Source organism: Sorex fumeus, unplaced genomic scaffold (genome assembly GCF_029834395.1).
Source record: "Sorex fumeus unplaced genomic scaffold, SorFum_2.1 ptg000043l, whole genome shotgun sequence".
Classification (NCBI taxonomy): Eukaryota; Metazoa; Chordata; class Mammalia; order Eulipotyphla; family Soricidae; genus Sorex; species Sorex fumeus.
In genome coordinates, this window is record NW_026606100.1 from 26,495,793 (window position 1) to 26,514,414 (window position 18,622).

An 18,622-nucleotide genomic window follows, 5' to 3' on the forward strand; every position below is an offset into this window, starting at 1 on the left:
ATCAACGAGACCATTGTAGTTTCACTCCTTATTATTTTTGCCTTAGAATAGTATAGTTATAGTATAGTATCTATGGGCTGGAGCGGTAGCACAGCGGGTAGGGCGTTTGTCTTGCACACGGTTGACCCAGGTTCACTTCCTCCATCCCTCTCAGAGAGCCCAGCAAGCTATTGAGAGTATCCCGCCCGCACAGCAGAGCCTGGCAAGCTCCCTGTGATGTATTCAATATGCCAAAAACAGTAACAAGTCTCACAATGGAGACATTACTGGTGCCCACTTGAGCAAATCAATTTACAATGGGAGAACAGTGCTACAGTGCTACAGTTAACTATATTTTCAAACTAATACTGTTTTATCAGCAGCTGCAAAAGCTAATATCCGAAACTAAAGCTGTAGCCGTGCAATGTACCCCTCTTTCTACTCTTCAAAGAGTCTGTAATGTGGTTTTCACAATTCACAGAAAAAAAAAACAGGGAAAGAAAGTAAAGTCCTTGTTTTACTTCCTAAGCAAGCAGCTTGTTTTAGAACCTCATTTTGCAGTACAGACGCAACTTTAACTTCTGACACCTGAATCTAACATACAAATTCACTGAGAGAAAATTTTTCTTTTCAGAGAAAGCCTTTCATTTTGTATCCTTCATTTGCAAGTAGAGAAAGAGGAAGTGTTAAGAAAAGCATCAGGAGGGAATTTTGATCTACATAAAGCAGCACAGTTTAGGAAGGGAAATGTGAGCTCAAATGGACTAACCTTATGGTACAGAGGAGGAAGCTATAAGATAAGAAAAGATGTAAATGTAGATAGTAGGAGCACAGGGCTCTTTTTACTATTCCAAGAGGTTTTTTATGATTACGTTTCTACTGGAGTATGATCTTGGGAATTAATAGAAAACATTATTTTGACTTTAAGATAACAAGATATATTTAATCCCTACTTCTCTTATAACTAAATATTATACTGTAACACTGTAGCACTGTCCGCCCATTGTTCATTGATTTGCTCAAGCGGTCACCAGTAACATCTACATTGTGAGATTTGTTGTTACTGTTTTTGGCATATCGAACACGTCACAGGGAGCTTGTCAGGTTCTGCCATGCGGGCAGGATACTCTTCGTAGCTTGCCGGGATTTCCAAGAGAGATAGAGGAATCGAACCTGGGTCTGCTGCATGCAAGGCAAATGCCCTACCCACTGTGCTATCCAGCTCCAGAGCCTATATATATATATATATATATGTGTGTGTGTATGTATGTGTATGTAGTGCTACAGTGCTATACATATATATAATTTATATATGTATAATATTTAGATACATATTAACAAGTATTATTAATATTAACATATTAATAAGTATGTAATATTAATATTAACAATTAATATTAATAATATTAATATTAACATATTAATAAGTATGTATAATACTTATTAACGCTAAATATTATACACATATAAAAATTATATATGTGTATATATATTTGCATATATAATGTGTGTTAGTTTGATTAGTAATTCCTACTTTCCTCTGGCATATTAGCTTTTGAAAATGCATTACATATTAGTGGATACAAGATGAAGAAAATCCTGTGGGAAATTTTAAATTAGTTACCTCTTCATTGCTACGCGTATAAGAAGTCTCTCCGTTTGCTTGCTACCCCAGGATTTTTCCTGACTTTGCCGTCTGCTAGGCTCCCCCTTGCTAGGCAGGTCGCCCCGGTACAGACCAACCGCTAGGTGGCAGTGTGAGCTGTCGGGCTAGTGTTTCTGGGTAAGGACCTGTGCTACAGGGATCTATTTCTAAAGAGCAACAGTTTCCAGAACCGCTAACCCATCATTCTCCAAAACCCATACACCCAGCCCATTTCAAGATTCTCCTCCTTTCTTATCAGAAGGAAAGCACTTTATTTGTGGATCGGCAAGACCTTCCACTTCCACGGGGATTAGTCCATTAAAGCGCACCTTAGAATAAGTGTCCAGTCTCCAGGGCTTCTCCAAGTGTCCAGCAAGAAATGAAGAGCTAGACAGCGGGAGAACAGATATGTAGGCTGTAGAGTGCATTGAAATGCTTCCTAAGACCCAAGGTAGGGGTGTGTGTGTGGTGTTGGAGAAGAGGGTGTTGAAAACTTCTAGGATAAATTGCATCAATAACTCAGCCCTCCTCAAACCTATCTCTCACCTTGGCAACAAGCAAGGAGCTGCAGTTGGAGATGCAAAATCTCCAGGCAAAAGTGCGTAAACTGCAGGCTCTCAACCCCCCACCCCCATCCTGAGCACAGCCCCAAGCTGCCCACAGCTGGGAGTCGGGATCGCCACCCATCCATTCTCCTCCAGGCGGAAGTGGGAACCAATGAATACTGTGGGGATCAACAACAGCAACTTCCTGAAAATGCTTCCCACCTGGGAAATAAAGGTACCTGTGAAGTCAAGTAGCCCAGGCTTGGGTGCCAGTGCTGTGAGCAGCCAGAGGAGGCTGTCCTTTTGTCGGAAAGGAGGTTGTTTGGGTCGGAACAGAGGACCCAGGAGCTGGCAACAGTCTAAAAGAGTAACAGAATCTTGAAGAACTGGGCCGAAGTGATAGTACAGCAGGTAGGGTGTTTGCCTTCCACCTGGGTTCAATCCCCGGCGTCCCATATGGTCCTTCGAGTACCGCCGGGAGTAATTCCTGAGAGCAGAGGCAGGAATAACCCCTGAGCATCACCGGGTGTGACCCAAAAAGCCAAAAAAAAAAAAAAACAAGCAGAATTTTGAAGAACCTTGACACACATTCCCAGAAGTCACCATCCACGCTGTCAGAGAAAGTCCACTGTATGGAGCCACTGAAGGCTGCCCAAGTGGCAGCCTTAGGCACAGTGAAGGAAGCTAAGCCTTACCTTAGGCACAGTGAGGGAAGCTCTAATAAGGTGAGGTCACCAAGAGCTTGGAACAGTTGGATGTCTACCTGGACCAACTGTTTGTTCTTAAGAATTTTGAACATGACCATGTGGATGATCACTATCCCCACACCCCTCCAAAAGAAAAATAAAACCATAGAAGGGGCCAAATAGAGAGATCAAAATCTAGAAATAAAAAGTGTCCAAGAATAAATGAATGGATTTTAAAAAACTATGGTACGTATAGACAGTGGAATACTACTTGGCTTTAAGGAAAAATGAAGTCATGCATTTACTGTTTCATGGATGGATCTGGAGAGCATCGTGCTGAGTAGTTAGTCAGAAGGTGAGAGACACAGAATGATCTCTTTCTTATGTGGGATATAAAGAAATATATGGGGAATGACCAGAGGCAGCCACAGCTGAGAAGGAAGCTTACCCCAGGGGCAAGATGGGACAGTGGGAGGTAAGTGGATACTTTGTGGTGGGTTTGATGCTGTGAAGTTTTATATGTGAAACCCTACCATTAAGTTCTGCAAACTACACAGTGTCTAAAACAAAAACATTTTCTTGTCTAAAACAAAAACATTTTCTTAAGTATTACCATCGTTCTGGTTTTACATTTTCCAAATGCCACTCACTCAAATGAGGCATCAAAAAGAACAATTAGCCAGTCACAGATCTTGCTATTTGAGATTGCGGTTCTAAAGTCCAGCCCATAATAGGTGCTCAGAGAATATTTATTGTCAGCCATAAAAATATATTTAATACTCGAAAAACATTAAATGTCCTATGCACAATATAAAATGAAAGAAAGATAAAATTATGTACTTTATGACTTCAGGCTGAAGCGATAGCACAGCGGGTAGGGCATTTGCCTTGCACGTGGCTGATCTGAGTTCGATTCCTCCACCCTTCTTGGAGAGCCCAGCAAGCTTCTGAGAATATCTTGCCCGCGTGGCAAAGCCTGGCAAGCTTCCTGTGACATATTTGATATGCCAAAAACAGTCACAACAAGTCTCACAACAAATTGTGAGACGTTACTGGTGCCCACTCGAACAAATCGATGAACAACAGGAGGACAGTGCTACAGTGCCACCTTATGACTTCATATATTTGAATACCAAGAAGGGTAGTAGTAACCTGACTGATAAAAGGAAGGAGCAGCGTGGATATGGTGCCTCCAGCAGGTCAATCTGTACCTGTGAGGTGAGTGCATCAGCAGCCTCATGGCAACGTCAGACTTTCAGATACACCAAAATTGCTGCTGTGCCTTTGGCCAGACCCCAAAAACTTGGGGCAAAGTTTACCAAGAAAGTAAACAGCCAAAAGTGAGGTATGTAGGAGACACACCCACAAACCACCTCCAACTCAGCTATATAATTGGAGGCATGGCCTCTCTGGTTCCTGATCGAACTGCTTAATGGCCATGATCCCAGAGACTCAGAAACGAATCTCAGAACCCAAAGGCTTTTGGCAGAAATGCATCCTGTTCCTGCAGTAGGTTACTGGGGCTGGGCCACTCCAGGTGGGAATAGGTTTCGTGCCTTGGCCTGTTCCCCTTGGCGGCCTGGTGACTGTCATCCTCCAGAGGCCACTGGACAGTCAGGTTTGGGCCTACAGTGACGAGACGCACGGGGCCTCACCAGATGGGGGTGGAACCAGCCCTTTCCTCCCCATGCCAGCAAGACCTCGAGTCGCCGCCTACAAATGGCCTCTCTGGCTCCTGATCAAGCTGATTAATGGCCATGATCCCAGAGACTCAGAAACAAATCTTGAAACCCAGCGGCTTTTGGCAGAAATGCATCTGGACCGCATCCACGGCCATGGCTCCAGAGGCAAAAGGACTTAATCCAGATACTGGCAGCTTGTGGCAGAAAAGGGAATGGACCATGCGTTAAACTACTGCACCAGGCCTCCCGGGGAGGGAAAGGGTGTTGCTTCCTTCTGCCTTCCTCCCCCAGGCAGCAAGGTGGCTGCTGCCTCAGAGCTTATTGGAGAGCCAGGTATGAGCCGGCGGTGACGGGGCAACTGCAGTCTCATGGGAAGGGGGACAGTACTGGTTCGTCCTTCACGCCCTACCGAGGTCACGAGTTGTCCCCCACGAGCGGCTTTCCCGCACGGCCATGGCTCCAGAGGCAAAAGGACTTAGTCCAGAATTCTAAACAATAATGGTGCATCTTTTGTCGAAATAAGGAATGAAATCAATGTACAGAAGAGTTAAGTGGAAATCATCTGCCTCACAGGCATTGGGAAGGGTAGGAGGGGGTATATTGGGGTTCTTCGTGGGGAATAATGAGTACTGATGAAGGGAGAGATGTTTGATCATTGTATGAACAAGACTTAAACCTGAAAGCTTAGTAACTTTTCCCACCATGATTCAATAAATAAATATAAGATGAAAAATTTAAAAAAAGAAGGAGCATCTGGAATGTTGGAATGTGGGTGTATATGGGTGCATTTGTATGTAAAAGTCTCCAGTGCTATGCTTAAGAGAGAAAAATAGCGTGGGCGAGACAGTTCAATCGGCCAAGTGCATCGTTTTCTGGGCTTGTTCTGCAGCACCTCATGGTGAGCAGCCCCCAAACACAAAGACACAAGTAGTCTCTGAGCTCCACAAGGTGTGGCCCAGAACCCAAAGAAAAAAGAAAGAAAAGTAAATAATTAAGATAAGAGAGCATCTAAAAAGAAAATGCAGAAAAATAACTATAGAAATAAATAATAAAAGGGAGGAGGGACCAGAGTGGTAGACAGCAGGTAGGGCGTTTACCTTACACATGGCTGACTCAGGAGTCATCCCTGAGCACAGAGCCAAGAGTAACCCCTGAGTACGATGGTCCAAAAACACACAAAAAGGAAAGAAAGGAAGAAAGGAAGGAGAAAGAGAAAGAAAGAAAGAAAGAAAGAAAGAAAGACAGACAGACAGACAGAAAGAAAGAAAGAAAGAAAGAAAGAAAGAAAGAAAGAGGTAGATGGGGTAGAAATGGAAGAAATACAAAGGAATGCTATCTATATTTGTTTATATTTGCGGTGCTAGAATTTCATACAAATAAGGCAAGTGGTCTACCATTGACTGGTAATGGAAAGGTGGAGTGCTTTCTGGTACAGGTATTTAATATAGGTAGGGACACCAGGAATGCACGTTGGTGAAATAATAAACTTAAGAAGAGATTGCTTAGCCCTAAAGTAGCTCAAAGGCATGAAGGCCACATCTCTTTGACAGGCAAATCCTGAACTGTTTGGAGAGAAGGAGCTGAGACACCAGTCAGGTGCAGAAACTGAGAAGGGTAGATCCCTCAGAAAGGAAGATACAAAAGAATCTATGAAATTATGAAAAAATTAACAATAGATTGATATAAATTTGACTACATACAAGCTTTTGGATGACAAAAACATACAGTAAACAAAGTGAAATAATATCTGATAAACAGACAAATTATTTGGAACATGTAGTAAAAAATAAAGATCTGCAGGCCAACAATGTATTTTAAAATGCTAAAATTGAGATATGTAAGACCAAAAAACCTCAAGAGAAAAAAAAATGGAGGGGGAAAAGCACAAGCAGGCAATTCAAAAAATATAGAAATGGTCTGGGGTTGGAGCGATACTACAGTGGATACGGTGCTTGCCTTGCCAACTAGGTTCCATCCCTGGCATCCCATATGGTTCCCCAAGGCCCACCAAGAATGACCCCTGAGCACAGAGCCAGGAGAAATTCCTGAGCACTGCTGGGTGTGACCCAAACTAACAAAATGATATTTAAATGGTCTTTAAAATATATAAAGATGGTCCAAGAGATAGTACAAGGGTCAAAGCAAGCACCCTGCCTTCTGTACTATCACTCCAGTCCTTGGGAACTATTGTTAAAGGAATAAAAACAATGCAAAAGAGACTGATTGATTGATTGATTGATACATTCTATATGATGGAATGAGGAGCACTGAAGTTCCACTTTGCAGAAGCACCTAGTGTAAATTTGTTTGAAAAAATACCACTTTTACATCTCTGAAAATTGTGGTAAAGGCATACAGCAGTCATTCATCCAAGAACAGCTACTAGACAAGTATAAAGAAAGGGGGACCTGATATGTACTCTTGGGGAAAAAAAAACTTAAGAAGAGCTTGCCCACACCAGTTGCCCCCCACGAGTGGCTCTCTGGCACGGCCCCAGAAGCACAAGGACTTAATGCAGAAAACCAGCAGCTTGGAGCAGAAAAGCGAACTGACTATGCGTTAATCCGCGCCATCTTGCCTGCCCGGAGGGGAAAGGGTGTTGCCCCATTCGCCCTCTCCTCTCTGGAAAGAAAGATGGCAGCCTTGTGGAGAGCAGGTCTGAGCCGGGGGTGGGGGCGCGACTGAAACCTCATGGGACGGGGGGGGGGGGGGGGGGGGGTTGCGGGGGGGGCTCTCCGGCTCATCCTTCATGCCCTACCGAGGTCACCAGTTGCCCCCCACAAGCGGTTCTCCAGCACGGCCATGGCCCCAGAAGCACAGAAACCAATCTCTTAATTATCTGACTCTCAGTAGAAATACTTCCAGGGTTAATAAATAAAATAGCAGAAATCCAAAACCACGTGGCCACAATAGTGGCCGCGCGACATCATTTAATTCTTGAACCCAGCTGTAGAAAGCAAATCATTTCACAATGCTTTTTAAGCATGGCTTATTTGGGGGTGGGGGGGGCGGGTAAAGTCTAAATAATAATGGTGCAATTTTATCGAAACAATGAAGCTAGTCAAAGTGATAGAGTGTTAACTAGAATTCATCTGCCCCACAGGCATTGGGGGGGTGGGGAGTGGGGGTTTATTGGGGTTCTTCGTGGTGAAAAATAAGTATTGGTAAAGGGAAATGTGATTGATATTTGCATGACCGAGACCTAAACCTGAAAGCTTTGTAACTTTTCCCACAGCAATTCAATAAATAAATAAATAAATAAATAAATAAAAGAAGAGCTTGCCCAGCCTTAAAGTAACCCTCAAAGCAGTAACAAGAACAGCTACTAGACAAGCATAAAGAAAGAAGGACCTGATGATGTATTCTTGGGAAAAAAAAATTAAGAAGAGCTTGCATAGCCTTAAAGTAGCCCTCAAAGCAGTAAGACCATATTTCTCTGACATTCAAATCCTGAGCCCTTTGGAGATGGAGAAACTGAGGCATCCAAGTGTGCAGCCTGTCTGGGTAATCCCCAGTACCACAAAGCCCGAAAAACAGAACCACAACTCTGGGACCTTGTCTTGAACTGTTGGCCTGGCTGGTTGAGAACCAACAAGAAAACAAAAGCAAAAAAGGAAGGAATCCTGTCATAAATTACAATAAAGGGGAACTGTGAGGACATTTTGTTGAGTGATGATAGTCACAGAAAGACATTACACAAATACCACATAATTGAGGTAAGAGAAGTTGAATTTGTAGAAACTGAAAGAGAAATGTTGGTTCCCAGAAGCTAAGAAGAAACTGTTCACAGGGTAGAGTTGCAGTTTGGAAGACAAAAATATTCTGAAGGTCTGTACACTATAATTAACTGGATTGGGTTGGGTTGGTTTTGCAGCCACATCCTATTCAATGCTCTTGCTCCTGGTTGTGCTTGGGGGTCACTACTAGTGGCGCTCAGGGGACTCTGCAGTACCAAGGATCAAACCTGGTTCTCCTGCATTTGAAACAAGCCCAGCCTCCTGAACCTATCTCCCTGAATGAATTGTGTGCTTGAAAAAGGTTAAAATGATGGAGTGTGTGTGTACCATAATCAAAAAATAAAAATAGTTCAAACCATTGGCTTCCCCAAGATTTTAAGTGATAACATTAAATGTTGGTGATAGTTTAATAAAAACAATAGCTTATTCCAGTACAAGCTCTTAGCAGAAAGCCGTGGTAGTATATTTTAGAGACTTAAAAATATTGACAATATGGTATTGATGTACAAAGTTACTGCACTCCCCACCACCACCGAAGTGCCTGTGATAAATAATCTTTTGAGGTGAAGTGTTTATTATCACATGTTTATTGTGTTAAAACTTTTTCTGATGTAAGGTAGAAGGCAACCAATCTCAATTAAAAAATATTAGCACACAGGCTCAACCTGTAATAACATGTTAGTAATACAAGGGTTCAGTGGCCCCAGGGTGAGATATAATAAACTTCATACACTTTCTTCTAAGGAAAACTTTTTAAGTCATTTTTAGAGAATTATTCATAACATGCAATACAAAATAAGTTATTTAGGCTTGGGTAGTGGTTGGGAAATTTGAAATAATGGTGGTGGGAAGGTTCAGTGCTGGTGGGATTGGTGTTAGAATACTGGATGTAACAAATTATTGTGAACAACATTATACAAATAAAATTTAAAAGATATAAAAATAAATAATTTTAATCAATAAAAAAACTTTTACTGATAAAATCATGATTAGCATAAATATAAAATGAAGATTTGAGATCTCATTTAACTAGTCATATAATACAACCTGTTCAAAAGAAAATTCAAGAAGTGCATTAGGAACTGATCAGGAATATGTTGAGCATTTTACAAATAGACACAAAATTGTCTTTAGTCCCATTGGGATTTGAAAGTCATTTATCCCTCTGCCCAACAGAAGCATTTGCATGTCTGTGGACCAGAGCAATCTGCATTGCCCTCTGTTAGCGGGAACAGACCATAGACAGGACATGATGTCATTTCCTCCCTCTTCAAAGTCCTTCACGACTTCCAACTTTTCCCCAAATAATCAAATTATAAAACTGAATATACTGTCTCAGCTAAGAGGAAAATAAGAGAAAATATGCTCCAAATCGGGTAGGGTGTTTGCCTTACAAGCAGCCAACATGGCCGACCCGAGTTCGATTCCTCTGCCCCTCTCGGAGAGCCTGGCAAGCTACTGAGAGTATTCGATATGCCAGACACAGTAACAACAAAGTCTCCAATGGAGACGTTACTGGGCCCGCTCGAGCAAATTGACGATCAACGGGAGGGCCTTTACCTTTACCTTTATTAAGTATGGATTTTTCTTACTGGTGGCTTTAGTTTCTTCTGAACTTTTTCTATCCTTTTCAGATCTTCTACAATAACAACACGGTATTTTTATAACATAGTAATGTTTTTCTAAGTGTTTATAGTTGCAAACAAAGATACTTTACAAGAGATTAAAAGACTCCAATAATGGCACCCCTGAAGTTCATCAATATACAGGAAATTTTAAATATAGAAATCTAAAGTTAAGTGAGTCAGTATAAAATGTTTGGAATTAGTAACGGTAGAAATATTCCATCAAAGCTCTCTTCCTTTGAATAAATTTGATTTAAAATGATTGGTGTTTTCAAATTTCTTAAGGAAAGCACAGTCTGAGTTTAAAATTAAAATAATTACAGCGAGAGGCTGGAGAGAGAGCACAGTGGGTAAGCCGCTGTCTTGCACACAGCTGGCCTGCATTGGATCCCCAGCACCCCATACGGTTCCCTGTAGTGATCCCTGAGAGCAGAGTCAGGAATAAGCCCTGAGCACTTTTTTGGTGTGGCCCCCAATCAAAATGATGATAATAATAATAACAATAACAAGTGAGTCTTTTTAACTAATTGTAACATGAATTACAGTTAGTTAATAGTACAAATTTTATGACTGAAATTTTGTAAAGGTAGATTTTGGTCTACTTGGTAGTGGGAGAAAGTTAGACACAGATAATTTTCCAGTGTTTCCCCAGTAGTTCCCAATGGAGAGAAATAATTGATTTGAGATATCCTATATGGTCCCCCAAGCAGCACCAGGAGTGATCCCTAAGCATAGAGCTGGAGTAACCACTGGATGACCCCCCCCAAAACACATACACACACACGCACACACGTGTGTGTGTGTGTGTGTGTGTGTGTGTGTGTGTGTTTAAGTAACATAGGAAAGTTTACTATAAGGTAAATATTTCTATGGGACCAAAGAGATAATACAGGGTTTAAGGCACTTGCCTTGCCCGCAGCTGACTCCCATTCTATCCCCGGCACCATATTGTTATGACACCATAAGAATCCAGATCTCTGAGCAAAGAGCCAAGAGTAGCCCCTTAAGTATTCCTGGGTATAGCCCAAGAACTCAAACCCTGCTTACCTCACTCCTAAAAAAAGACAAGTATTTCTAAAGGAACATCTATTCTTTTTGGTCTGCTAAAGTAGAATATAAAATAGTGACCAAACTTGAAAACTCCTTGAGCACACAAAACCATTTAAACTGTATAAACTAAACTAAAACTAGTAAATCCAGCTACTTTGATGAATTTAGGTGGGACTTTGGCTACTTCTTGTAAATATCTCAGACTCTAATCATAGAAACTAAATTAACCTTTTAACATTGATAAAAATTAATCCTCTTCAACCAATCCTCTGCCATCTGGAAACCGCTATTACAATAACCAGTCATTGTAAGCAACTTTCTCATTTTTCCTTGATGAACCACCCCATAATGCCATGGCCCTGAATTTCCTGCATTTTGCATTTTGAACTTGAAAGCTGTCAGTTTATAAACTGTCTTCTTTATTAAGAGTTTATTGTCTTCACACACTAAACTCTTACTAAATACTGTTGCACAGATCTAGTAGCTTTGATCTGAGGATTTCTGGATCTTGTCCGTTGTCTTTCTTTATCTCTTTGATTTGGTCTCATGTCATCACATGAAAATGGTAAGTTTTAGACTTATATAATCTCCTGTTAGATATGCTAACAGAGAACCCCCAGGTAGGTCAATAGAACCCACTTTAGAAATGCATTCTAGACTTCGTGATACCCTCATAAAGATTCAGTCTATCTTGGTAGCATCAGCCACAGTGAGATTTGGGGTGGGAATTCTGAAAATACTTGAAGGCAAATACCTGTATTGGGAAATCATTTTCTTCCTTATTAGGTTCAGAGTTCACCTGTGAAACCTTATTCCCTGAAGGAAGAGCAATTTATAGCAAACCCTGAGAGCATGCTTGGGACGAACTAATCAGGAAAAGAAAACCCAGTAGTCCTAGACTAAAGGAGCAATACAAGGGTTAGGTTTTTGCCTCGTACCCGGGCTGATCTGTTTAGGTCCCCATTGCACAGCCAAAACCCAACCCCTATTTTTTAAAAATAAATAAGAAAGTCAGAGAATCATAGGTAAACTTTTATTTCTCAAATCATGAGACATTTTCATTATAACTAGGCTTTAATTGATCACTGTCAGCTCTATTATCAGATAAATGGGGACTATAAAAGAATCTTTTATTGTAGTATGGTATTATCTAGTGCTTGAATAGTTTACGAAGCAAAATTATTTTCACCAAAAAACCTCTCTTGCCATGGGCTGGAGCAATAGTACAATGGGTAGAACATTTGCCTTGCATGCAGCTTATCTGTGTTCTAACCCAGCCATCACATAGAGTCCCTCCAACTCCTGAGTGATCCCTGTGTGCAGAGCTGGAAGTAAGTCCTAAAAACCACCAAATGTGGTCCCAAAAACAGAAAGAGAAAGAAAGAAAGAAAGAAAGAAAGAAAGAAAGAAAGAAAGAAAGAAAGAAAAAAAGAAAGAAAGAAAGAACTATCTTGCCTTGTCTCACAAACAAGGAAAAGAAATGGGGTTCTCTTCATGGGAAGGGGGTATTCCTGGCTCGTCCTTCACGACCTACCGAGGTCACGAGTTGCCCCCCACGAGCTGCTCTTCAGCATGGCCATGGCTCCAGAGGCACAAGGACTTAATGCACAGCCCCGCAGCTAGCGGCAGAAAAGTGAATGGACTATGCATTGATCTGCGGCACCACACCTGCCCAGGAGGAAAGGTGTGTCACTCCCTTCCGCCTTTTCCCCCCTGGGCAGCAAGATGGCGGCTGCCTCAGAGCTTTTTGGAAAGCCAGGTATGAGCCAGTGGTGACTGGGAAACTGCAACCTCATGGGAAGGGGAGCGGTTCCTGGCTCGTCCTTCAAGCCCTACCAAGGTCACGAGTTGCCCCCCTCCCCGACCCCCCCCCCCCCCCCCCCCCCCCCCCCGCCGCCCCATGAGCGGCTCTCCAACATGGCCATGGCTCCAGAGCCACAGAAACCAATCTCGTAATTATCTGGCTCTTGGCAGAAATCCCTCCAGGCTTAATAAGTAAAATATCAGAAATCCAAAATTGCGTGGTCGCTATCACAGCTACGCGACATCATATGCTTCCCATAACCAGCTGTAGAAAACAAATTATTTCACAATGCCTTTTCAACAGTTCTGATTGTTGGGTGTAAACTCTAAACAATAATGGTGCATCTATTGTCGAAATAATGAATCAATCAAAGTTGATAGAGAGTTAAGTAGAATTCATCTGCCTCACAGGCATTGGGAGGGTTGGGAGGGAGGTATATTGGGGTTCTTGGTGGTGAAAAATAAGTACTGGTAAAGGGAAAGGTGTTTGATCATTGCATGACGAAGACTTACACCTGAAAGCTTTGTAACTTTTCCCACACTCATTCAATAAATAAATTTAAAAAATGGGGTTCTCTGCCCTCCCCACCCTTGTCAACATAAGGAAGGAGCATGCATTCTTACATAGTTTAAGGACCACGCTGAATCCCCAGTGAAGTGAAACACATCTCTACGGGGGCTGGCACACATGTTGGCAGGACCTTCACCCCGTTCCCAACTCTGGTTTGGATCAGAAGTATCCCCTGAACACTACTGGCTGTTGTGCTCCTGCCCCCTGCCCCAGAAAGAGTTTCTCAAGCCATACAACTGTGCAGCGGTAATGGAGTCCTCCTCGTGCGTAGCATTTTACCCTGTGTTTTGTTTCTGGGTCACATGCAGTAATGCTGGGGGCTACTATTGGCTCTGTGCTCAGGGGTCACTCCTGAGAGTCAGAGACTTGTAAGGCCTGTAACCCCTGGGATTGGCTATTTGTAAGGCCTGTAACCCCTGTGCTATCTCTCCAGCCCAGTTTTACCCTTGAAAAATGCTTTCACACGAGTGCTGCCTCTTACATGTATGTTAAAGTCCCCTCTCCCTAACACAAGAAGCATTGAGTGCAGTCAGGTGGATGACTGACTCTTGAGACAGTGACTGGCTTCTTGGGGCCAGCTAGAAATCATTAGAAATTATTCACGGAACTGCAGTGGGGTTGAGAGTAAATGACGCAGTGCCTGATGGTAGTGATGGCGGTGACGGTGGCTATGGTGGTGGTGGTGGTGGTGTGTGTGTATGTGTGTGTGTGTGTGTGTGTGTGTGTGTGTGTGTGTGTGTGTGTGTTTGGGTGTGGGGTAGCATCTCTGCTATGTCTTTTCTCTCTCAGATCATGACCAAACAAAGCCAGGTTCTGCAACCTTCCTGTTGAATATGTGAGCCCTGAGGCTGGGGTGCAGGATGTTTGCCTTGCACATGGCCCACCCTTGGTCCATGCTGATATCTCATATGATCCTCTGAGCACCCCCAGGAGTAATTCCTTAGTGCAGAGCCAGGAGTAACCCCTGAGCATTGCGGGATGTGGCTCCAAAATAATAATAATAATATAATAATAAATATTTGAGCCCTATAGTCTCCTCTATACACCACATCTCTCCCTTTTATTTTCTTTCCCATCACACAGGTACCTTGCCAACATTGAAACTAGACATGAAGAAGGCAAATGTCACCCAAATGCATGAACACATACATGGTCATGAACACCCAGTCATCATGTTACAAACCACAGAGTGCTCATAAAGTCCTTTTCTGGTTCATTTCAAGTAGCGTGTGAAGTTTGCAATTTGGACCTACAGCTTGTGTGATAAGGAAAGTTTACGATTTGGAAGATATAGAAGTCAAGTTTCAGAGGGAGTGGCAAAGGTTACTTACAAAATTACAAAGTCAGGATTTGAACCAAGATCTTTGTTCCTGGCTCTGATCATCACCCTGCTGGGTGGGGAAAACCCTGGTATGCTCCCTGGAGCAACTCCCTAACCAGGAAAGGAGCACCCTGTGGCCCCGCATGCATACTGCTGTCTCCTGAAGGGGACCCCAAGAAGCTGTCTGTTACCTCTTTCAGCACTTGAAAGTTTATTCCCAACAAAACCAATTTCCCTTTTCCCCGGAAAAACTGGGACAGTTAGTCACCTTACCTGAGCAGCGTTAACGAACAACAAGCACACAATACAATTGGCCAGTGATCTACCTGCTATACTATCTCTCCAACCCCTGCATATTTGTGTTATTTTAAAACACCAAACTTCCAGAAAGATAGTTTAGAAGACTGAGTTCATACTTTGCATGCAGCGGGACTGAGTTCCCAGCACTATGTAGTCTCCAGAGCACTGCTGGGAACCAACCCCTGAATATAATCATGTGTGTCCTCCTAGAACCACACCAAAATCAAAAACTACACAAAATTTATGGAAATTTGCTACAGAAGCAATAGGAATTTACAACTGGACTTTGCAAAACCAGGCAAAAGCTCTTGCAGCTTGTTGAGGCTATTGCAAAGATGAGGGTATTACACGTTATTCTTGAGATACCCTTAAGGATTTTAAACTGGGAAACAATGAATACAGATTTGCATTTTAGGAAATTCTGTTTGATTTAATCCAACAGATTTTCCTATCTAGATAATAGGACCATTTTCCTATCTAGATAATAGGACCAGAAATATAACTCAGCTGTAGAACACTTGATTTGTTTGCGCGAGGACCTGAGTTCACCCCAAGACAAAAATAATGATAATTAAATAAGAAGGTTGAAGTTACAGGAGATAATTCAAAGGCTGGAATATATGCCTTGCATGCGTATACTGGCGTGCATATATGCCTGAGTTAGATCCCACCTGCTCCCAGTTCTGTGCGTGAGGGTTGCTCCTGGTGGTGCTCAGGGCCTATGGATGCCAGAGGTCAAACCCAGTCTTTTTATTTGGGAGGCATGTGCTCAGCCCTGAGCTCTTTCTCTGGCCCTCAAGATTTCTTGAAATGTAGGGGGAACATCAACCCTATTTTACTATCTATTTTAAGTTGAGCATTCTGGAAGACTTCCTGATAGAACAAATTAGCACTACCTCCTATGCCCGGGGGGGGGGCGGGGGGGGGGGGAAGGTGACAGTGACCCAAATGAGGGCACTGATTGTGAGGAGGGAAGAGTGCGTGAACTAGAGACAACATTTAGGGAGTGGTATCAATACGTTACTGCAGAATCCTATTGGCTGCCATAGCAATGTCCATAGCAGACACAGAGATTGACTGTAGGAGGAGAGGTGGGAAGAGGGAAGGGTGACGTCAAGAACTAACCCCAGGTTTCCACAAGAGTCCCTCCTGTTTACAGAGGAAAGAGGGGGGACGAACAGATGTGGAAGGGAAAGTGAAGCTGAATTCTGGGGTTTGTGAAGTGCCTGTGACCTATCACATGGAACTGTTTGAAGCATTTCCAGAGGCCAAAGAGATAGCACAACTGGAACCCATGCTTTGTGCGCGGGAGGTCTGGTTTCAAATCCTGGAACTGTGTGGTATCCTTTAAGCACTTTCAGGAGCAACCGCTGCCCTCTCTTCTTCCTAGCACAATGCTGGGAGTAGCCCCTGAGCACCACTGGGTATGAGCCCAAGACAAAAAAAACAAATAAAATCTGGCAAGGGGGTTGGAGTGATAGAACAGCAGGTAAGGTTACTGCCTTGCACAGGGTCAACCCACGTTTGATCTCCGACATTCCATATTGTTCCCGAGCACATCCAGGAGTGATTCTTGAGTATGAGCCGGAAATAAAGCCTGAGCACAGCCAGGAGTGATCCCTGAATGTGTAACCCCGGAGTAACCCCCGAGCATAGCCAAGTGTAGCCCAAGAACAAACAAACTAAATAATATTTTTTCAGAAAAAAAGTCAATCTATCTCTACATCCTTTGTCCTTGATCCAACAAGCTGCTCAAAGACTTGAAAGTTTTGAAGGTATGAAATGAAAGTCCTAACAAGATCTACTCTATAGTCTCTCAAGAGCATCAACAAAGAACCTGGAACTGGAGAGATAGCATCGGAGAAAAGGTGCTTGCCTTACATAGTCACCCTGGTTCAGTCCCAGTTACCCCTATAGTTCCCAGAGCACTGCTGGGAGTGATCCCAGAGTACAGAGCCAGGAGTGATCCCTGAATATTGCTGCTATGACCCAACCCTCAACCCTCAAAATATATCTGGTTATGAAAGTTATTTGTAAACTGTAAAACACTGCATTAAAGTGACATGAGGTAAGGGCCGAAATGATGGTACAGAGGGTAGGGTGTTTGCTTTGCATGCAGCCAATCCAGATTTGATCCCTGGCATCCCATTTGGTCCCCCAAGCACTGCCAGGAGTAATTTCTGTGTGCAGAACCAGGCGTAACCTCTGAGCATCACTGGGTGTGACCCAAAAAGCAAAAATAAATAAATAAATAAATAAATAAATAAATAAAGTTACACGAGGGGCTCAGAAAGGTTGTCAATTGGCTGAGTGCATGCTATGTGTACAGGGAGCCCAGACTCAATTCCCAGCAACACACGGTCCCCTGAGCACTGCCAGGAATGACTCCCAAGCTCAGAGCCAGGAGTGACTCCTCAGCACTTCTAGGTGTACACTAACACTGAAAAAAAACAACAGACAACCAAATTATGTATTTATTTACACATGTTTCTATATACATGCACACAGATGTAATGGGATTTCAGATGATCTTCGTGGAATGAGTAGGAGTTAAATTGGCAGAGCTGAAAAGAGATGAGTCAGTATGTGGGGGAAAATGATGTCATAAGATCAAAAAGAAGTTAATTCAAAGCAAATGCAGGGAAAGAAGAAACGAGAGGTAAGCCTTTCAAAATAATGCTTCTCACTACTATTATAATTATTACCTATCATTTTGAAAATTCTACCCAATCAAGATATGAAAGAGAAACAAAATGAACAAGCATCAAATGGAAGAACCAAAAATTACTGCACTTACATAATGTAGCTCCAGTATTAGAAAAATAAAAAGGTCTAACTAGGGTATCAAACTTAGTAAGTGGGAGATCTACTACATAGTGCAGTGGGTCAGGCACTTTCCTTACATGCAGCCCATCTGGGTTTGATCTTTGGCACCACATATGATCCCCAGATCCTTGCCCAGAGTGATCTCCTAGTGCAGAGTCAGGAGTAATCCCATAACAAAGCCAGGGGTGACACCAAAACCAAAGTAAATAAAGATATATTCTTAAAATCAATAAGTGAGTGCTGGAGAGATCAGACGAAGGGCTGAGAGCATGCTTTGCATCCTGGGTTTGATCCCTGGTACCATGCGGTCCTCTGAACACAAGGCTGCCTCTGAGCACAGAGCTAGGGGTAGCCCTTGAATTTCACCGGGAGTGGCCCAGGAATCAACCCCACAAAGAAACAATAGAATGTTTCTCTAACTAGCTGGGGAGGATGTGAAATGCTGCCGATACAAGATTCCCAGTACACCTAACTCTCACTTCTGGTCAAGGGCATTACCCAAACCAGGTTTCCCATCACCCTTCTCCTTCCCACCATCCCCTCCTTCAACCCACATGACACTGCACTGAGGATAATCTCAGGCACTCCATGAATACATGTCCATTAGCATCGGTGAGAGTAACTCTTCCTTGACACATATTTATTAATATGTTGTGTGAACCAGGACTCAGAAAAGTGCCTAGGAGAGACCCACCATACAATGTTTTCTATTTTATTCTTATATATCTCCCTTGCAGCTTCTCTTAGTCCTTCCTTTTCCCTCTATAGCTGTTGTGAAATGTAATCACTGTAAATCACGATAAATAAATGCAATCACGATAAATCTTCAGTAAATGACAGTGTCTGTCTGTG

The 18,622-nt window shown here is 42.8% G+C and overlaps 1 pseudogene; it reads right to left on the reverse strand.

Annotated features, from left to right (window-relative positions):
* Positions 1-14,396: 14,396 nt before the first annotated feature.
* On the reverse strand, positions 14,397-14,517 carry LOC130029981 (uncharacterized; annotated as a pseudogene).
* Positions 14,518-18,622: the final 4,105 nt, after the last annotated feature.